The 21,087-nt window shown below is 40.2% G+C and overlaps 1 protein-coding gene across 1 annotated transcript in view; it reads right to left on the bottom strand.

Annotated features, from left to right (window-relative positions):
* Positions 1-20,993: 20,993 nt before the first annotated feature.
* Positions 20,994-21,087, bottom strand: part of LOC128367743 (SH3 domain-binding protein 4) — a 20,991-nt gene continuing 20,897 nt past the window's right edge. The window contains exon 4 of the mRNA XM_053328369.1: positions 20,994-21,087. This exon is cut by the window's right edge and continues 745 nt beyond it. The gene's annotated coding sequence lies outside the window, so the exon portion shown is untranslated.

Here is a 21,087-nt window from a genome sequence, read left to right as displayed (position 1 = left end):
CACTTTCCACTTTTCATTGTAAAGAATTGCCAGGCTGCCCCCTCTACCAGAGGAACGGGGTTGTGATGTGTAGACAAACCCAGGAGGAACAGTTTGATTAAGGTGTGAGAAGTCATTAGGCTGCTGCCATGTCTCAGTCAAACAAAAGAAATCAAACTTACGATCATTCAGGAGATCATATAGCAGAGGTCCCTTGTTAGTCAGCGAACGGATGTTAAATAACCCAAAGGTTAAATTGCTGATGTGAGGTTTAGGGTTAACTGACCTGGCTGGATTGATTAGGACAGTGTGATCAACAGTTCGTCTGCACCTGTGCCTGTGCCTTGGTTTGCGATGTGAAATAACAACAGGAATTGGCAACCCGTTAATGACAGCATTGGAAGTGGCTTTATGGCAGTTAGTAGGAGATAGTGGACCATGGTAAGGGCAATGAACCAGGGAAAGTGTAGGTACCTGGGTTGAACACCAGGGGGAGCTTGTGAGTGACGGCGTTCTGTCTACTACCACAGTAGGCAGAGGAGAGAAAGGCTCCGGGAAGGGGGCGTGGCTAGTGACTAGTCAATCCCGGGGGGCAGCGGTTAATACAGCATGCTGGATGTTATCTGCTAATACTCTGCTACCCAGACTGTTGGGGTGGAGTCCGTCGGCCCGGATTAGGGAAGGACGGTTCCAGAATAGGTTGAAGTTGTCGATGAAACCAATATTGTGGGTTCTGCAGGCGGACTGGAGCCATGTGTTAAGACTGAGGATTCTGGAGAAGCGCCCAGCTCCGCGGCCATCAGTTGGTAGAGGTCCGCTGAGCCAGACATCCTTTCCACAGCTGTTTAAGAAGCTAAAAAGGGCATTAAAGTCCTTTTTAGTCAGCTCCGACTGCTGGCGAGACGTGTCATTGGTTCCTACATGAACTAGGACCCGGTTGATGGATGATGGAAGAGAGCACAGCAGGTCGGGGAGCTTATCCAGTATAACCGGCACTGTGGCTCCAGGGTAGCAGTGTGTGGTTGCGTTGAAGAAGCGAGTGTTTCTGATAATTGAGTCTCCTACGATGAGTGTGGTAGGAGCGAAGAGGGGTCGAGGAGGCGATGACTGTGGGCTTTCAGTGCTCTGTGCCTGCGCAGGGGAGTGCTGTGGCCGGGCAGCAGCTACGTACCTAGGAGAGGTATCGATAGCCGGCTCGGGGTGAGGAGGAGCACCGGCAGCAGCTACGTACCTAGGAGAGGTATCGATAGCCGGCTCGGCTGTCGAGGAGGAGAAGGGGTGAGGAGGAGCACCGGCAGCAGCTACGTACCTAGGAGAGGTATCGATAGCCGGCTCGGGGTGAGGAAGAGCACCGGCAGCAGCATCGTAGCTAGGAGAGGTATCGATAGCCGGCTCTGGGCGAGGAAGAGCACCGGAGCAGCGCATCACAGCCTCTCTTACGATCCGGCGCTGAGAGGAGGAGGTCTTGGACCGGGATGAGGGTCGTAGATTCGGGTCCGGGCGAGTAGGCTGGTGCTTGGCTGGTGCTGCGGAGTCAGCAGGCGTCATCACCGGGCAAGGAGGAGCTGCGATAGCATCATCTAGGTGAACCAGGTTGTCGGCGGATAGGGCAGCATAGCGGTTTGAGAGGTTCAGGCAAGGCGGAGAAGCAGACCCACCTGAGTCCCTCTTACGACCGCGAACCACCACCTCGGTCCAACGTGGCGGCTTAGGTGTTGAGCAGGAGGAGAGTTGTGGACCGGTAGGGTCCCAAGCGACTGTGTCCCGGAGGATTGTACTGAGTGAGGCGATCTCTTTGGATTGTACAGATGCTACCTCCATGAAGTTGGACAGCAGTGACTCTTTATTCTGGAGTTCATCAGAGAGCCGTCGGATATCTTCCTTAAGGTCAGAGATCTTTTTGTTTGCTTGCTGCATTAGTTCACTGTCTATATCAGGCATAGTTGTTATGGTTAGCTTAGCCGTGTAGCTACCGTAGTAGTCAATGCAGTGCAGAAAGCAGTGTATGTCTCTTAGGCCAGTCCAAAAAGTCCGAGAGTTATGCCGAACTGTAGGTCAGATAAAGAGACTTGGGATACGTTGAAGTCAGCTTTATTCACCGATGCTTAGTGTGGTAGATAATAAAATACCAATGGTTGTCAATGGAGTAAGGTGGTGTGCGACTGTCCTCCTGAGTTGTTTTGGCAGATCTTGACAACAGATGTGTATCCAATTCAGGGAAGTCCTTGTCTGTGGTTGATGACTGATGTCCAATCCACCCCAGCTTATTCTTCTCTGTCATGCACTGCCTCCTCTGTCTGCCATGGGCGCATAGCTGCTGAGGAGATATCTAGGACACAGTTGTAAACACTGAGCTTGTCCTCTTCTTCTCTTCTCTCACTTTAATTGTCGATACTGTCCGGCAGTTCAGCGTCCACCTTCACTCTCCGCTCCTCCACCGGGTCTCCGTTGTTCCCTCCGCTGTTATAAAACCACACTGATGTGTCCGCGAGTCCTTGTCTGGTCAAAGTCCTACTTTTATATTAAATGTTCTTCTAACTTTGTCCTCTCGGGATGTTTCTTGGTCACCTCTCCTTCTCCACTATGTACCAGACGTTTCTGGCTCCAAGGTACACTAGTAACCTCCCCTCCCCCCTCTGATATGAGATGAGTGGTATATAAAGAGAGGTTGTGTAGAAATATATTTTAGTACATTTGGTGTGTCTGAAGGCTCTGGATGATGCCAGTCACAACATAGCAGTGTTTCCCACACATTCATTCTTTCGTGGCGGTCCGCCACGAATAGATTTTTCGGCTTTTGGCTCGCTCGACCTCGCTCATAAAAGCATAATAACGGGACTCTGTGAATGTAGCTTGTCGGTTTAGTAACTTTTAGATAAACTTTTATCATTTCAAAAGGTCTAATGTGGAAGTGTGTGCTTAATTTAGTACAACGTTAGTGGATCTAGCTGTGGTGCATTCAGCATTTGCAGTGCTGAATGCTGAGGGATTGTTTTAAAGTACAATATGATTTCACTAATGTTCTAGTCCAAGTCAATGTTTATGTTATTTGTAATCTTCTTGATTGATTTGTGTCATCTAGACTTCTGAGGATCCTGATGGTTTCATGTGGCAGCGACCCCTGTCTTCTCCAATTCTGCTCGTTTCTGAGGGCAACTGCATGATTGCCATTGGAAACACACCAGTGACCACCTTCACCATGGACAGACTTAATGAGGGACTTCTCTACCTCATGGCATATTACTATGCCCTGCACATGACCTACCCAAAGTGCATTTCTACACTACTGTCAGTACTGCAGACAGAGGTACTTCAAGATTCAATTCAAGACAAGATTCAATTCATGAGCAGGATTTGACCCCCCACTACAAAAAAGCGATTGGTGAGTGGAAGTCATTCAATGAGTGAGTCCCTTTGTTTGTCACTCTGCCCCACTCTGCCTGATGTAAGAAGTCCAAAGAAAGTTGATGTCTTATAAGTGTGGGATATTATGCTGCAAAGCAGCTGCATGTTTAGTTGCTATGGTATGCTGCTACAATAACTGATGTATTATTATTTTGATAGTGAGGTTTAAATCAAAACTGTTTTTTCTGTTTGATTATGATGGATCTGGAACGTGGAAGTGCTCCTTTTTTGTATGTTGATTGTAATTGAGCAATTGTATTGCAAAGTTAATAAAAATGATTAAATGAGAAAGTTTTGGTATCTTGATTTAAGACAACATCACTTATATATCTTATGCTGTTTTAAGAAATTATGTCTTATTTTAACTACTTTTATGCTCATTATCAATCCCAGATTAAGGTGTCATTTCTTAAATTTAATTTAGTGAAGAGACTTAAATTCTAATTTTGAGTAATTTAATCTTAAATGAGTGTTTTTTCATTGCTTGTTTTAGAAGAATTTGGATTAATTTAAGATTTTATGTCTAGTTTAAAAGTCTCATTTTAAGAAGAATTCTTGTCAAGCAAAAAAAGCTTACCCCATTGGCAGATTTTTTTTGCTTGATACAAGATAATTTGATTGAATATAAGAATATTGTACTTCTTTCTAGAAGGCCTTTTTTTGCAGTGTATAAGAGACTTGCAAGCCTTTGCAGGAAGATATTTGGTTACAGCAATTGTGCATAGTTGGCATTGGCTCTATGTGTGGTGGTGGGGCCCAATGTGATATCTTTTCAAAATCCCTGGTGGCGCCCTTGCTTATATAGTAAAGTTGCTCTAGATTGCATTTTTAACACATTCCCGCTATGTGTGATGCCCACTAAAGTGTGATCACAAATGTGATGATTGTAAATCTAATATTGTGTAATGTGTTTAATCAACCCGCTTTCACCATAGGTATATTTTTGTAAACATCAGGAGTTGTGTTTTGTTCCCGTCAGCAGGGGGCAGTGTGGCGCTTCACTGGGCATCCTTTACCGTCTTTACGACAGTACGTGTTGCTTTACTCTCTCACTTTCTGCTGAGCGAGACTAAGGAAACAGACGTGAAGTGCCCTGTCTCAAATTATTTCTTCTGTTTAACAGGTTGGTGAAACAATAAGTTAAGTTATCTAACTGGGGATCAGTATTTTAACCTGTTGCTGAATGTATGAATACCCAGGAAAGGCGATGCTGTGGTAAAATATGAATGTATTGGGAAGGCTAATGTCGTAGCATGTCTAGCTGTTAGCGGTAGCAGGGTGTGTGTAACGGGCGCCGCTCTGCTTTTATCAAAGTCACGTCCATTTTAGGTTTAGTTCTGGCTCCTTGTACATTTCTCCAGAGTTATGATACTGTTAAAAATGTGGAAATGTGTGTTAAGATAAGGTAAATATGTTACAGAGTGTACAAACAAGACTAAAGACTGTAATGTCATGTATTATTAAAAGTGAAAAGATATGGTTAAAAACTGTCATTTTATATGCTTTGTAGAGGTAAAATTCATTTAAAGAAAAACCTGTCAGCTCATGCGTTTTGAGAAGAGTAAAAAAGGACTTAAGTGGAAGTAAATCTATCTTAATGGTAACAATAGTTACTTAATTCTGGTTTGTGAAATCAGTTTAATTAATAACTCAGTGAATAGACTGAAATTGTTGTGTTATCAATGGTAATTAAACCAAGACAGTAAAAACGGCAAATATGCTGTGGCGTGATGTAGTAAAAATACAAAGTGGAAATGTTGAACTTGTATTTTGGCCATGTGAAACAGTGATGAATGAAAGATGTATTGAATATGTGTCATGAGGGGTTTATATTGTGTTTGTAAATAAACTCTCTCTCTCTTTCTGCTGAGCGAGACTAAGGAAACAGACGTGAAGTGCCCTGTCTCAAATTATTTCTTCTGTTTAACAGAATTTAAGCTGTTTTCCATGGTACCAGCCGGAACCTGCAACATATGCGCTGAGCTGTGCTAACATATTAGCAAACAGTTAGCTACTTCCACATTCAGCAGACACAGAGCAACATAATTGTCCATGTGGTGAATAAACAGCTCCAGTTAAAAGTTTGGACACACCTTGCAACTGTCTTGAATGAAAGGGTGCGTCCAAATTTTTGACTGGTACAGTATATCTAATAATTGCTCTTCTTTTAGCTCTATTTTTGGTCTCCACCATCTCCTGTGAAAATATCAGGCTCTTAAGTTGTTAAATGCTCCACTGTATTCACTAACTAATATCTGTATTTCTGCTGTTTAATAGAAAAAATAGCACAGATACAATTAAAAATTGCCTCAGTTAAGTCTAAACACACTTGAGCAGTCTCACCTACTACTGACTCCTGACTGGTGTTGTGGGTAACCTGTTACTAAGTAACACGTTCCTGTACCTGATTACTTTTTTGATGTAACGAGTAACCCAACACATTAGCTACACAGCTAAAGTTCTCAGTTGTTTAGTTACATTTTCAAAAAGGTAATCTGTTATTATTTATAACCAACTATTCCTGTTGCTACCTTTTTACCACAAGAAAAGAAAATCCACCATAAATTTGCACCTTTACTACTTTTTTGGCAGATAGTAGATGGGTGGTGTTAGAGAAGCCACTTTAGTCCAATAAAGACTGTAAATAGAACATTGTGTGTGTCATTCCTGCTATTAGTGTAAAGATTGACAGATGATGGGTCAGACTTGGCTGTGTGATGATAGTACACTCATTCTATTTAAAGGAGGTCTGGACTAAAACAATAACCAGTTACTGTTCTCACAAGGTAATGCTGGAATGGAACTAGTTACTTTTAAAAGTAATGTTCCCCAACACTGCTTCTGACTAGCAAGCTGTGCTGTTGTTAACAGAGATAGATCATTTTTACAGCTTTTGCAGTAAAGTTAGTTTCCAACTGTTCTCATCTGTGGATCATCCTCTGCACAGATGAGTCAGAAGCTGTGTCTTAGTTACAAAGCCATGTCCTTCATAGACCACGAAGGCCAAACCGAGTGTTGTTTAATTAAACGGTCTGGTCTATGGAGGGTTTCCAGCTGCATCACCAGCTGTTCCTACCCTTACAGGAGTCACAAAAGCACTGCTCCTGTCGCCTAGCAACCTTGACAGCTGCAATTGACAATAGGGATACAGCGAATAGAAATGGAGCCAGAACATTTAATTTTATGATTATGGCAGTGCATTCAGGTCCAGCACAACCACCAGGGACTCCTGCTCAGCTGAACCACAACATACACAAACACTAATATCTATAATATGGAACTTAAGAAATGGAGTAACAGGGTGCCAGGTCCTCAAATAGTCTTATGTACTTTATATGTTGTTTTTTTAATTTTGAATTTGAATTATTTTTTAGCTAATCTCTGAAGTAGATAAATAGCCTGTGTATTCTCTCTGTTCAGCATTGCACTTCCTGACAGCAGCAACTCGGCTTCATCTCACCTACCTGACAGTATGGTGACAAAATCATCTGAAGTCAAAGCTACACTAACACAAAAATAACCTCACTGACAGAGAGATGCAGTGAATTGTTATTCAGTCTGTAATTTAGCTATAATAAAACTGTTATGTGGCTTAATAAAAACTAAATTTAATATACATCTGTTCATTTAAATACAATGATATGTATGTAAATGTGGTGATATCTGTACATATAGAGCACCAGAGGCAGTACTTCTGTCCAGTAAAAACATGAAGCTTCACTTTACATTAAAACTAATGTGGCAGCTACAACTGTTAGATTTCATATGTGATACCAACTTTCAAAAGGAATTATATCATTTATCAAAATGCAACAGGGACATTAGAAAATTTCATAAAGTGTCTTAAAACTTTGGCTACTGCTGCCAGTTGGTGTTTAAATGCATTCTGGAACTGGTTGAGCAGGACAGATCCATCTGTTGGATCCTCCAAATTTGGGAAACGAAGGCTGCATTTGAAGAAGCCTTCAAAATGGGACAACATTTGGTCAGCACCATTGGCACCTTGAAGCCCCACTGTCACCCATCTGCAAGGAACCTTGGTGTTATTTTGGACAGTGACTTTAGGTTCGAGAAGAAGATAAGCTCTATCGTGAAAACAAGCTTCTTCCAGCTAAGATTATTAGCAAAAGCAAAGGCTTATCTCCCCAGGAATGATCTGGAGAAAGTCATTCACACCTTTGTTACCTCACCCATCTGCCCCCATCTGCAAGGAACCTTGGTGTTATTTTGGACAGTGACTTTAGGTTCGAGAAGAAGATAAGCTACTGCAGTTCTTTGTTTGTTGGTCTCGACCAGTCAGCACTGCGCCGTTTACAGGTGGTTCAAAACGCAGCTGCTCGCCTGCTGACTGGAAAGAAACGGCGTGATCACATCAGTTTTACTTTTTTTAATTTGTTTTTATTCTTATTTTAGTTTTTAAATGGAGCTCTTACTATTCCTTTATTGTTTTTATTTATTATTATATTGTGTGTGATTACATTGTATTTTAATAACTGTGCAGCACTTTGGTTAAACTGAGGTTGTTTTTAAATGTGCTTTATAAATAAAACTTGACTTGACTTGACTTGACTTCACATGCAGCCCCTGCATTGAGACACAGCTATAGTATTCGCCCCTCTGTTAGCTAACCTCAGTCAATCAATCAATCTTTATTTATATAACGTTAAAAGTCATCTCAAGTCACTTTTCACATGGTCTAGACCGTGCTCTTCAATTAACAGAAAATCTCTGTTTCACTATCAGCTCTAACTGAATGTATATCTAATACAAGATGTCTTAACTAATTATTCTGGTAAAGCTGAAACATGTCCCAAAGATACACAATTATCATCTACAGTTCTGGGTGGTGACATTTAAACACCTCCTAATAAGATTATTATTTAGTCAGCATTTAACATGCTTCATCAGTCTCAGTCATTAAAGTTTCACAGCCTCATGAAAGCTTATGATAGAGAACCAATGGTCTGCATCATCAGATTGTGTAATTTGAAAAGAGCTGTGACACAGGATATAATACAAGATACAATATAAAAAGGCTATACTCCATCATCTAACTTTTACTAGTTATTATACTGATATACCAACAGTGTTCTTGGGGAGCTTGTCTATGTTCCCTCAGTCCTATGTTCTCCAAGCCCTATGTTCCCACAGCTCTATGTTCCCTCAGCCCTTTGTTTCCTCAGCCCTATGTTCTCCAAGCCCTATGTTCCCACAGCTCTATGTTCCCTCAGCCCCTTGTTTCCTCAGCCCTATGTTCCCTCAGTCCTATGTTCCCTCGAGGGTGCACCATTCTTCATATATTTGTGAACATTACAAGTCTGTGATTATAAACCAAACACAGTCTTGAAGGTTGCTGCTTTACAGAAGACTTGAAACACATTTGTAAAAACTGCTTGCATTAAAGGTGCAGTGTGTAGGATTTAGTCGCATCTTGAGGTGAGGTTGCTAATTGCAACCAACTGAATACCCCTCCCCTCCATCTCCCGATCCAAGTGTGTAGGTGAATCTATGGTGGCTACGAAACTCACTAAAAACACAGGGCCCTCTCTAGAGCCAGTGTTTGGTTTGTCCTTTCTGGGCTATGGTAGAAAACATGGCAATGCATCATGGTGGCCTCCATTGAAGAGGACCCACTCCCTATGTAGATAGAAAGGGTTCATTCTAAGGTCATGAAAATACAACAATTCCTATTTTCAGGTGATTATACTCTAATTAAAATATACTCATGAATATTATTTTCCATTTCTGCCAAATCTATTCCACAAGATGCCACTAAATTCTACACACTGCACCTTTAAATAACGTCTGACATCATTGGGAATGCGTGGTTAGTAACACATGATGGTGCTAAAAGCAGGCAAAATATGATCCAGGTGGATCCAATCATAGTTTGCATTAGTATGGAATTGTGTTCACAAACATCAGTCTTTGTTTGCAACACATCTTCTATAAAGACCAGCTGGTGATATAAAACAAGGCTATACTGGACGAAGTATAAAACATCGAACAGCAGGAAAAAGGAGACAAATCATCACCCATTTGGCTCCATAATCAGTGAAATAGTGTGAAACCAATGACACCTGCATGCTATCACACTAAAGCACACTATGCATACAAAATGGGGACCCAGTCATATAAACACTGGTTCATATTATTACTAGTAATAAGAAACTCCATGGTGCCCTTTTATGAGGTTAGGCAGGAACAACACTATTTATTATTTGTGTAATGTATGTAAATGTGCAAATATGTACAAATTTGAAGAATATGTAAAGGGCTTTTTTCAACTTTTTAAATGTGCTTTTAACACATGTGTACATTCTACAAATATGACATGATTTAATTCAAAAACATGCAATATGAGTTGAATGGTATAATATCAGATGAAAATGTGTTTGTCTGGGTTTTTGTTGTAGCTGCATGTCATGTAAACATGGAGCTGGTTGTGACCTGACTCTCTCTCTCCATCCATCACACACTCACTCAGCTCTGTGACTGTGTGGATATCTTTCCCTCTGCTCTGCTCCTGTTTGTTAGAGCTTCTTATCGCCACAAAAACCCTCATACCTTAGTGTGTTTAGTGCACACACACACACACACACACACACACACACACACACACACACACACACACACACTAAGGGTTAAGTGAGGTGGACCATGGTCACACAAACACGCAGTAGAAACACAGAGGAGGGGGGTGGGGGGAGGGGGGGTGGCGGCTGACAGCGCTGAGTATACAGAGAGTGAGGTGGCCTCCCTGCCAGGTTTCGATCTTACTCACCTTTCTCATCAGAGAGCTGCTCTGCTCTGAGAACAAACAGGCTTCTATTCGGCTTCCAGTCCGCAGAGACACAAACTCCTGCTGCTGGACGAGTGTTAGAAAACACTGCTCACCTGCTTTCTTTCACATAGAGCCATGAAATCTCTCCAAAAAAGAAATCAGGCTTTAGGAAATTAGGAAATTAGAACAATTAGAACAACTTTATATATGTAAAATCTCACTTTATTTAAATGAAATTACACTAAAAGTATAATTTATGTGTCCTAATATAAATCAATAAATATAAAAATGCCCAGACTTTAGACATCAGATGTTTTAATGTGTTCAGCAGTTAACAGTAAGTATCTCCTCTAGTGGTGAAGACAAATGAGAAACTTCAACTGATAGACAGGAGACAAGGAATAAAATGAGCAGTTGACTCTTATTTTGAAAATCTGGCTTTCTCTTTCTTACTCTGTTACGTGCTGTAGTGTGTGCATTTTTGGGACCGTCTTTTTGACCTCTGTCCCGCCAGGTAGGGGAGAATGAGGTTGGTTGTCACATTCATCAGATGTTGGTCCCTAGAGGGCGCTGTTAAAAAGTGTTGGTACTGAAAATGTAAATCTCTAACTCTTCAGTGTTTCTCTTCTGGGCTTTTCCACAATGAGTTTATAATAAAACAATCATTAGCATTAAAAAGTATGAAGAGAGAGCGATAGACACCAAAACATGTGGATGTTAGCTTTGCTGCTAGCAAAAACATCCCAGTTGGGGATGTTTGTCACTTTCTCTTTGGGGTTGGTTTTCACATGTTGTTATATGTTGCATACATATATATATATATGTATGCAGTGATATATCTGGTTCTTTCTTTCTTTTAATATAGCAGAATGAGCAGGAATTTTATCAGGAAGAGAAACAAGAGCCAGACTCCTCCAGATGTAAAGCTCAGAGTATTTCAATGAAACTATTCATTATTTTATTAGTTTCTAAGACTATCTACATGTTTTATGTTTCCCAATTACAATAACAGAGGTTCAACCAACCCCAGTGTGTGACTGCCAACCCCACGATGGTACAGTTGTCACATATTTGATGGTCTGTATACAGTGATGCCAGTAACACGTTACTTAGTAATGCGTTACTCTAATATGACGTCTTTTTTCAGTAACGACTAATCTAACGCGTTACTATTTCCAAACCAGTAGTCAGATTAAAGTTTCATTTTCCTTAGTAAAAAGATATTATTTGATTTCTTCTTGCGGCTTGGAGAGTGATGTCACATTTTCAGCATGAGGACAACTCACGTGTGTGACACAAACGTAACAACAATGGAGGGGGAAGAGAAAAGCGCGTTTTCGACTTGGAAATACAGTCATTATTTAGAGTTTCTGTCCGTTAAAGATAACAGTATAAAGGTTCACTGTACACTCTGTGCTGGAGACAAAGTATTATCTAGCTTCAAAAACACAACGTGAAATTTGAAGAAACATTTGGACAGTCAAACTCACAGTCCCACCAGGTTGTGCGAAGGAGAGAGCTGTGACTAATGCAGGAGGTCCCCCACCACCCAAACAACAAAAGCTGGACTTCGGTGCAAAACCGGTAAGTGGGGGAGAGTAAAAGAAGTTGGTCAGGCAGTATGTTGTAGAGGAAATGCTACCCTTAAACACAGTTGACTCGCCCTTGTTTCGTGCCATAATAGATAATAATTATAATAATAATAAAAGATCCCCACTACTATCAATGCTGAGCTGCCTCGCAGAACATCTTTTTCTTCTTACCTGGAGATGGAGTAACTAATTAAGTAACTTGTAATCTAACTTAGTTACTTTACTGATTAATTGATTTTAAAAGTAACTAAGTTACTTTCCAAATGAGTAATCAGTAGTCATTAATCAGATTAGTTTTTCAAGGTAACTGTGCCAACACTGTCTGTATATTTTGAACAGAATCAGCTGAAGGAGAGTAAGATCATACTATTCCTACCTGACACTTTCAATACAAATTAAAAGGGAATTTATTCAGTATACAGTTTATGACGAATTCAAAGGAAACAAAAAAATATGACTACCAGCCTCCTCTTGATTGCCCTAGCCCATTGCAATCAGCCCTGTATAATCATACAAACATATAGAAAGACATATAAACCAGTAGGCCATCCGGCAGCGATAGTGTTCCTATTTCCTGATTGTGATATTCTACCGTTTACTTTCTCACATCGGCTTTCTTTTTAGTTCAGTCGGTTTTTTGTTGTAAATTGTGTTTGAGTTTCAGATTGTCTTTTTCTCAGTCATTAAATAAATCCTTGGTTTTGTACTTTTACCTCACTTGTCTCACTTGTGTTTTTCCCCCAGTTATCCCAATTGTTACTCCCCCCTCTTCCCCTCGACACTTTTGGTTTTGTAACACACCCTGAGATGAGTAATACTGGTGCGTTTTCCGTCTAGTCAATCTAAATAAGGACAAATAAGATGCGGATATGTTGAATGTGGATATGTATAAATTAAATTTGAATAAAGAAAACAGGATTTTTGGTCTGAGGAACATGGATATCCACAGCAGAGTTCATGGAAATTGGATCAAAAGTAATAATTCGTTTTTTACCCAACTGATGATAAACAAAAGTACCTTTTGAGTTTTTACTAGCAGAACAAGCTAAAAACACGACAGTATTAACACTATTAACATATAAATGTTAGCATTAAACTCTGTACTGTTCCCACAGAATTGTTTTTGTTTCCATCTGCTTTGGTCTCCATTAACTCCTATAATATAAATCTCTGGATGTTGGTCTCAGTTTTTTTCTTTTCATTTGTTCTTTGTTTTTCTTATCATTTTTATTCCTTTTATTAATATTGTCACCTGTTCTGTCTTGTTATCAGCTTGCAGCTATCAACTGCATGTAAAGCACTTTGAACGACATGAACCTGTATGAAAGGTGCTATATAAATAAAGTTTGATTGATTGAGGTCCCACTTTGTACAGTGTGTTTATTAGAGCCCATTGGCTGAAAACATCTGCCTGCTGCTGCTGGAAACACTGAGACTGAAACATAGTATAACCAAACCAAGGAGCTAAAAGAGGCTTAAAATCTCTGTAGAGCTACTGTGCTGTCTGTTCTGCTTTTGTCCTGTGACATTCAAGCACATGTTTTTCTTATAGGTTAAAGGTTAAAACTGAGGTCAGAGGCTGTTTTTTTCTTGACTGATCAATTGTTCAGAAGCTGGAGTTTTTAGAGATAGGAAACTATCTACAGTGGGACAAAAAAGTATTTAGTCAGCCACCAATTGTGCAAGTTCTCCCACTTAAAAAGATGAGAGGCCTGTAATTTTCATCATAGGTACACTTCAACTATGAGAGACAGAATGGGGGGAAAGAATCCAGGAAATCACATTGTAGGATTTTTAATGAATTAATTGGTAAATTCCTCGGTAAAATAAGTATTTGGTCACCTACAAACAAGCAAGATTTCTGGCTCTCACAGACCTGTAACTTCTTCTTTAAGAGGCTCCTCTGTCCTCCACTCGTTACCTGTATTAATGGCACCTGTTTGAACTTGTTATCAGTATAAAAGACACCTGTCCACAACCTCAAACAGTCACACTCCAAACTCCACTATGGCCAAGACCAAAGAGCTGTCAAAGGACACCAGAAACAAAATTGTAGACCTGCACCAGGCTGGGAAGCCTGAATCTGCAATAGGTAAGCAGCTTGGTGTGAAGAAATCAACTGTGGGAGCAATTATTAGAAAATGGAAGACATACAAGACCACTGATAATCTCCCTTGATCTGGGGCTCCACACAAGATCTCACCCTGTGGGGTCAAAATGATCACAAGAATGGTGAGCAAACATCCCAGAACCACACGGGGGAACCTAGTGAATGACCTGCAGAGAGCTGGGACCAAAGTAACAAAGGCTACCATCAGTAACACACTACATCGCCAGGGACTCAAATCCTGCAGTGCCAGATGTGTCCCCCTGCTGAAGCCAGTACATGTCCAGACCTGTCTGAAGTTTGCTAGAGAGCATTTGGATGATCCAGAAGAGGATTGAGAGAATGTCATATGGTCAGATGAAACCAAAATACAACTTTTTGGTAAAAACTCAACTTCCTGTTTGGAGGAGAAAGAATGCTGAGTTGCATCCAAAGAACACCATACCTACTGTGAAGCATGGGGGTGGAAACATCATGCTTTGGGGCTGTTTTTCTGCAAAGGGACCAGGGCGACTGATCCGTGTAAAGGAAAGAATGAATGGGGCCATGTATCCTGAGATTTTGAGTGAAAACCTCCTTCCATCAGCAAGGGCATTGAAGATGAAACATGACTGGGTCTTTCAGCATGACAATGATCCCAAACACACCGCCCGGGCAACGAAAGAATGGCTTCGTAAGAAGCATTTCAAGGTCCTGGAGTGGCCTAGCCAGTCTCCAGATCTCAACCCCATAGAAAATCTTTGGAGGGACTTGAAAGTCTGTGTTGCCCAGCGACAGCCCCAAAACATCACTGCTCTAGAGGAGATCTGCATGGAGGAATGGGCCAAAATACCAGCAACAGTGTGTGAAAACCTTGTGAAGACTTACAGAAAACATTTGACCTCTGTCATTGCCAACAAAGGGCATATAACAAAGTATTGTGATGAACTTTTGTTATTGACCAAATACTTATTTTCCACCATCATTTGCAAATAAATTCTTTAAAAATCAGACAGTGATTTTCTGGATTTTTTTTTCTCATTTTGTGTCTCATAGTTGAGGTATACCTATGATGAAAATTACAGGCCTCTCATCTTTTTAAGTGGGAGAACTTGCATAATTGGTGGCTGACTAAATACTTTTTTGCCCCACTGTATAGTGTTGTTAAAACTGGAGTAGGGAGAGAGACTCAAATTGGGACCAAGGACTCTCAAGATTGGATGTTTGACACTGTTCTCTTTTGTAATAAAATCTTTTAAAATATACAAGTAAGACGTGCCAGCGGTGGTTTCCTTCTTCTTCATCAACACATCAAGAGATAACCATTTTATACTACACTACTGAGTCAGTGGTAGGTAGTCGGGTCATTACAGTGATGCCACATAAAGGCAGCGTCCCTGGTTGCCCAAAAATCTTAATCTTTAAACATTTGTTCCACTTTATTTACTTATCAGGTAAACCAATGAATACTACAGTATGTCTCACTCATATCTATTAATAACCCATGTGAGCCAGATGGATGGGTATCTGTAAATTAGAGCTTTACATAAAGATAAGGTAACAGATCCCTTTATTAGTCCCATGGTGGAGAAATGCACATATTTGCAGCAGCAAGTGGATAGTAAAATAAAGAGCATCAATAGAAAGAATAAAGAACAATAAATAAGTACACAAACAATAAGAACAAATAAGAGTAATATTGGTGTTAGATGTTAATATACCTGAGTCTGATATTGTTATTGCACATATTTTATAGTGTGAAATATATATTGCACAGTTGAACTGAAGTAGTAGTATACCCAATATACTTTATATGTATAACGTATATAAAAAGATGTATACGTTATGCTTTGAACCATGGATTGATGGTGTTGGGTCCTCCTCTGGATTGGCTTCCACATAAATTTAAACAAGTTTCAGATGAGATGTGATTTTACCTCCAAACTAATTAAACACACCTGCTGAAGAAAACAAGAAGAGCAATCTTTTTTTTTAAGCAGAAAAAGAAAAAGTAATTTTATCAGGACTAATGGTTCCATTACCATCTCAGAGTGCTCCATCCAGGCTCTGACCTTCTTCTAGACACTGCTGATAGCTGCCACTGTGAAATGACAGCACTGTGATAAGAAAAAAGTCAGATTCAGATTACACTGAGCTGCTGTTCATCTGGCGGGGATGTCACAGCTCCTGCCACAAGCTCAGCTGCACTTAAACTGACATTTGGCCGCTGCTGCTGACAAGATGAGGAACAAACCACCACCATCATCCTGTCAGATAAGACTGGAACTCATTCTTTTACTGATTTGTTTACATTCAAATTGATAGAAAATTGTTGAAAGAATGAATAAATACAAATATGTTGAAGACTTTCTGAACTATACTGTTATAACATGGTCAGATATATATGAAGTTTTTAAACTGTAAATCATGTAAAGATATTCCAGTAGAGCCCCCAGAATGTAAATTGATGTGCATGATATATACTACCGGTCAAACGTTTCAGAACATCCCAATTTTTCCAATTTTTTATTGAAATTCAAGCAGTTCAAGTCCAATGAATATTGTAGCTTGAAATGGTACAAAGGTAAGTGGTGAACTGCCTACAGAGAAATTGCGAAGAAAGTCAAGGTGTCAGTGAGTACAGTTTCACTCAGAAACTGGGGGAAACTCTGAAAGCAAGAGGTCTGGCAGAGCCAAAGCCACAACATAGTCAGAAGACAAGTTTCTGAGAGTCAACAGCTTGTGTGATAGGCAGCTCACAGGACAACAACTTCAAGCACAGCTTCATAGTGATCGTAGTAAGCAAGTCTGTTTCAACTGTGAAGAGAAGACTTGGAGTTGCAGGTTTGACAGGTCGAGTTGCAGCAAGAAAGCCATTGCTAAGACTTCAGAAGAAGAAGAAGAGGCTTGCCGGGGCCATGAAACACCACCAATGGACTACTGAAGACTGGAGTAAGCTGTTATGGACTGATGAATCAAAATTTAAAATATTCTGTTCATCACGCAGTGAACCTTCATATTTGACATTAACTGTCAAGTATGGAGGAGGAAGCATGATGGTCTAGGGCTGTTTTTCTGGATCCAGGGTCAGCTACCACAGCATTCTGCAGCGATGCCATGCAGTACCCTCTGGTATGCACGCAGTTGGTCAGAGCTTCATCCTACAGCAAGATAATGACTCAAAACATAAGTCCAAGCTATGACACAACTACCTTAGGAAAAAAGACCAAGATGGTAAGCTTGAAAACATTTTTTCAATAAAAAACTGAAAAAATCTATTACTTTTGACCGGTAGTGTATCTTAAGTGGTTTTGACTGCAGCACTGGTTTTAATACAGAATCCATTAAAATCCACACTTCCCATCTTCCATCGTCCTCCCCAGCATATTTAAGAGGTGCAAAAAAAAGGAAAAATTAAAAAGGGTTCCTGATTTGAGGAAGATGAAAAGTTTAAAAACTTCTGCATGGCTTTCCTGCATTTCTGAACTTTAATTTTCAGTCACCACAAAAGGGGCCAAATATAGAGAACGCAAGCAAGAGCAGAACAATGAGACACACCTGTGAGGCAAAACAAAACCATGGAGACTAATTTAACCTTTCCAATCTGATCTGTATCTGTGTACAAAGTGAGACCTGCAGGTATTTGTGTGGTTTAAACAATAATCTGGTCATTAATGGGACAGTGTCATTTGCAAGTAGAATTCCCAAAAGAAGCTGAAACGGTAAGCCAGCCTACTCCCCTCCAATTTAGTTTTTTCTGCGTATCACTCGGACATGTGGGCCATGACAATGAAAAGTCAACATGTTGAATGAGCCGTCCCTCTTTGTACAGATTATCCCTGGATTTTGAAGCTGAGTACAGAGCTGTGTGTTAGGGGCCGAGCTGTTCTGTGAGCCCTGTCACCCTGGGGGAGCTCATTACCAGCACTCCAGGCTGGGATTTGAAGCATGTCAGCCCATACTCTGCTGTAATTAATTCCACTCCTTTTGGCTCTTTTTTCTCCTCCATTAATCTGTGTATTTAATTAAGGTCTGCTTGCTTTGACGGCACAGAGAAAAAAAAGGACAGAGAAGAATGAAAGAGTGAGAATGAGCCTCGGAGTTACAGACGATTGTGTATGATTATTATGAAGAAATCCTCAATCAATTAATTATATATAAAGAAGCAGGTCTTCCCCCTTGTCCCCTTTAACCAAGACATTGTACTCTCATTTTAACCCACATTAAGCCCTGCTGTCACTGTAGTCAGAGGAACAATTAAGTCAAACTTGTTCAGGCTACATGACTTCACATTTCAAACTGTTGCTGCCACCAACAAACTAAAATACTCACTACAAGTATATCTTCCTTGAGGCTGAGCTACCTGTCCAGGCCACTGTCCAACACCTCCTGTTGTCTTCCTGGGTCAAAATGAACCCAGAGTGCTTTGACTATTTATGAAATATAAGGTATAAATAATCACTCTGGAGTCAAAATTGACAACAGGAGGGTTAAAAGATCAAGCATATAGGAGACAGTTTTCAGCCAAGCTAGCTCTGTGGTTCTATGAATGGTGATGTTGGTTGGTCCCGAATGAAATATGTAGATGTAGACAACTATTATCATGATATTTGATTCATAGATTCATGTCACCCAGAGGATCAATCCTAATAACATCTGTAATCTCCTGCCTTTTAATCGAGCACAGGTCAAAACTTCCACTGATCCAACAGCTCAGCTCATGGACTGACTGAATCGTCTCAGTAGGAGCTGTACTGTTAGCTTGTTGCGCTAGCGTGACCTAATGATATTTCATGCTAACATAACAATGCTACATTCACACTGTGTCAAAGGAACACTTCTATCACTCAGTGTTCACACGTAAACACAAAAACAGACAAAGGGAAAATTTGCTTAGATAAACCTAAGCTGGTTTAGCTATGTTTTTTTTTTAAATCATTATGCTAATTGTAGCTGTATCCTTACAAAATATACTGTATAGCTCCTTTTTTATTAGCTCCATCTAATATTACTAATATATTGAAAATATATTCACGTAACTGTCAGTGATGGTGGCTTTGTAGTCATTTTGTCACCTCTTTGCCACTTCTGTAGTTCTTTTTGCTTGTTAGCTTACAGTATATTTTAGCTGTCAGACATTCCTGATAGTCTACATTGGTGTGCATGTGCCATGGTCATTCATATGAAACATTAGTATGTTAACATACTTAATCTTGTCATGGAATGCTAAATAGTACATGCTAAGTGTCAGCTTGGTAACATCTAATAGTTGTTAAAATGCCAGTCACATTTTAAATGCATGTTGCCCCTCAAATACTAATGATGTAAGCATCCTTCCCATCTTGTTATTTCACTGTGTAATGATCACAGCTTCACAAGTACTTGTACTTTCATTATTTCTACCCCAGGGATTCTCTGCTGCTGGAAAATGTAACAATGAGTCAAACCCCAGTTTGAAGTGTAAAGTTATTTTGGAAGCTGCAGCAGTTTGATCCCTTAAACAGAAGACATGTGGAGTGAGGAGGGCAGCAGGAAGATAAGCAGGCAGACTGCTGGAGGTCATGACGAATCAAAGGCTGCAAAAATCTTCCTTCTGACAAGTCGTTTATTCACTTTCTCTTGTCTCTCTGCATTGACCTTGCCTCTATCAGTACATAGAATCTCCTCTGAACTCTCTCTGTCCATGTTTTCCCGCCTGCACAAGCATATCTTTGTTTACCTTCCACTGCACATTTTCTCAGACGGTGTATTTTCCATGAATAGAACGCTGATAACACATGAAATATAATAACCAGCCCTGCTTCATAAGAATAAAAAACTCCCCTGAATGTGATGTCCTGTTCTGTGTGCCACGTACAATCTGACAAAAAAGTGCGTACAAATATTTACATTTTATTTAGACTCTTTTCCACAAATGTATGCAGTCACAAAAAAGAGGTTTTTAAACACATCACTGGAAGTGTTACTACCACATTATAAAGTATGCAGCACTGAGACAAAACCTAGCCAGAAGCTTTGACAGACAGTGTCATTACAACAGCAGTCTCAGCATTGAACAAGGTTCATCTGTGTAGAGCTGTATTCATTTTTGGCAGGCATTGGTAAAAAGACAAAAGAAAAACAGGCAGAAGACAGTAAAGAGTACGTTGAGAATGAGTGACGAAGCTTCAGTTGTTATATGGAAGATAAGACTGATAAATAAAAAGATAATTAACAGATTTATAGTCAACAAAACAATTTCACTTACTAGAACTACTACTTACTTGCTTGTTCCAAAGAGTTCAACCGTATCACATGGTCATCATCAGCTAAATGGAGATGTGGGTTGTGTCCAAAATCACTCTACATAGAGTGAACTATGTAGTGTTTATTATACAGGGAGTGGTGGCATAGTGGTGCAGTGGTTAGCACAGTGTGGAGTTTGAATGTTCTCGCCATACCTGTATAGGTTCTTTCTGGGTTCTACAGCTTCCACCCACAGACCTAAAACATATAGCTTAGGTGAATTAGGGACTCTAATTGCCTGTACGTGTGAATGTGAGTGTGAATGGTTGTCTGCCTGTGATGGACTGCTGACCTGTCCAGGGTATATCCTGCCTCTCGCCCAATGCCAGCTGGGATTGGCTCCAACCCCCCTGCAACCCTATGTGGTATAGAAAGTGAATGAATGAATATATAGGAAGCAGTGAATGAGTGAATAAGGGACTGATTCCGGACACAGCCGTGGTTTGATGTTTCAGCATCTACAGTTCTACAACTGAGGAAACTGAATCTGCGGATGAAGACCATGCGATGCGGTCAAAAGCCACAGAGCAATTGAGTATGTAGACCTGGAGCTCAGATTACTTTGTCAACTGCTGTTTCCAAGGTGAATATCAATATATTAATTAGTGAACAATGAAAAATGAGCCCTGCGTGGCTGAGCCATCAGTCAAAAACCCCAAAATATTCAATTCAAATAATACAAAATAGAAAAAAACAGAGAATTGGAGAAGCTGAAAACACTGTTTGGAATGTTCACAGCAAATGATTTATGAAGTTTACATTTTAAGCCAATGTTGATTCATTATGTGTAATGTTCAATTAAAGCACAGAGAAACTACAGAGAGAGTACATGATTAATAAATTATCTTTCTTAACAGTTCTCTTCACTGCCAGGTCTTGAAAATTACAAAGTGACAGGGACAATTTGATCTCTGGAATGAGAAGGACCACAGTGAAAGAACCTGAAGAAGAGAAGA

Source organism: Scomber japonicus, chromosome 11 (assembly GCF_027409825.1).
Source record: "Scomber japonicus isolate fScoJap1 chromosome 11, fScoJap1.pri, whole genome shotgun sequence".
NCBI classification, from domain to species: domain Eukaryota; kingdom Metazoa; phylum Chordata; class Actinopteri; order Scombriformes; family Scombridae; genus Scomber; species Scomber japonicus.
This window is presented reverse-complemented; position numbering and strand designations above follow the sequence as displayed.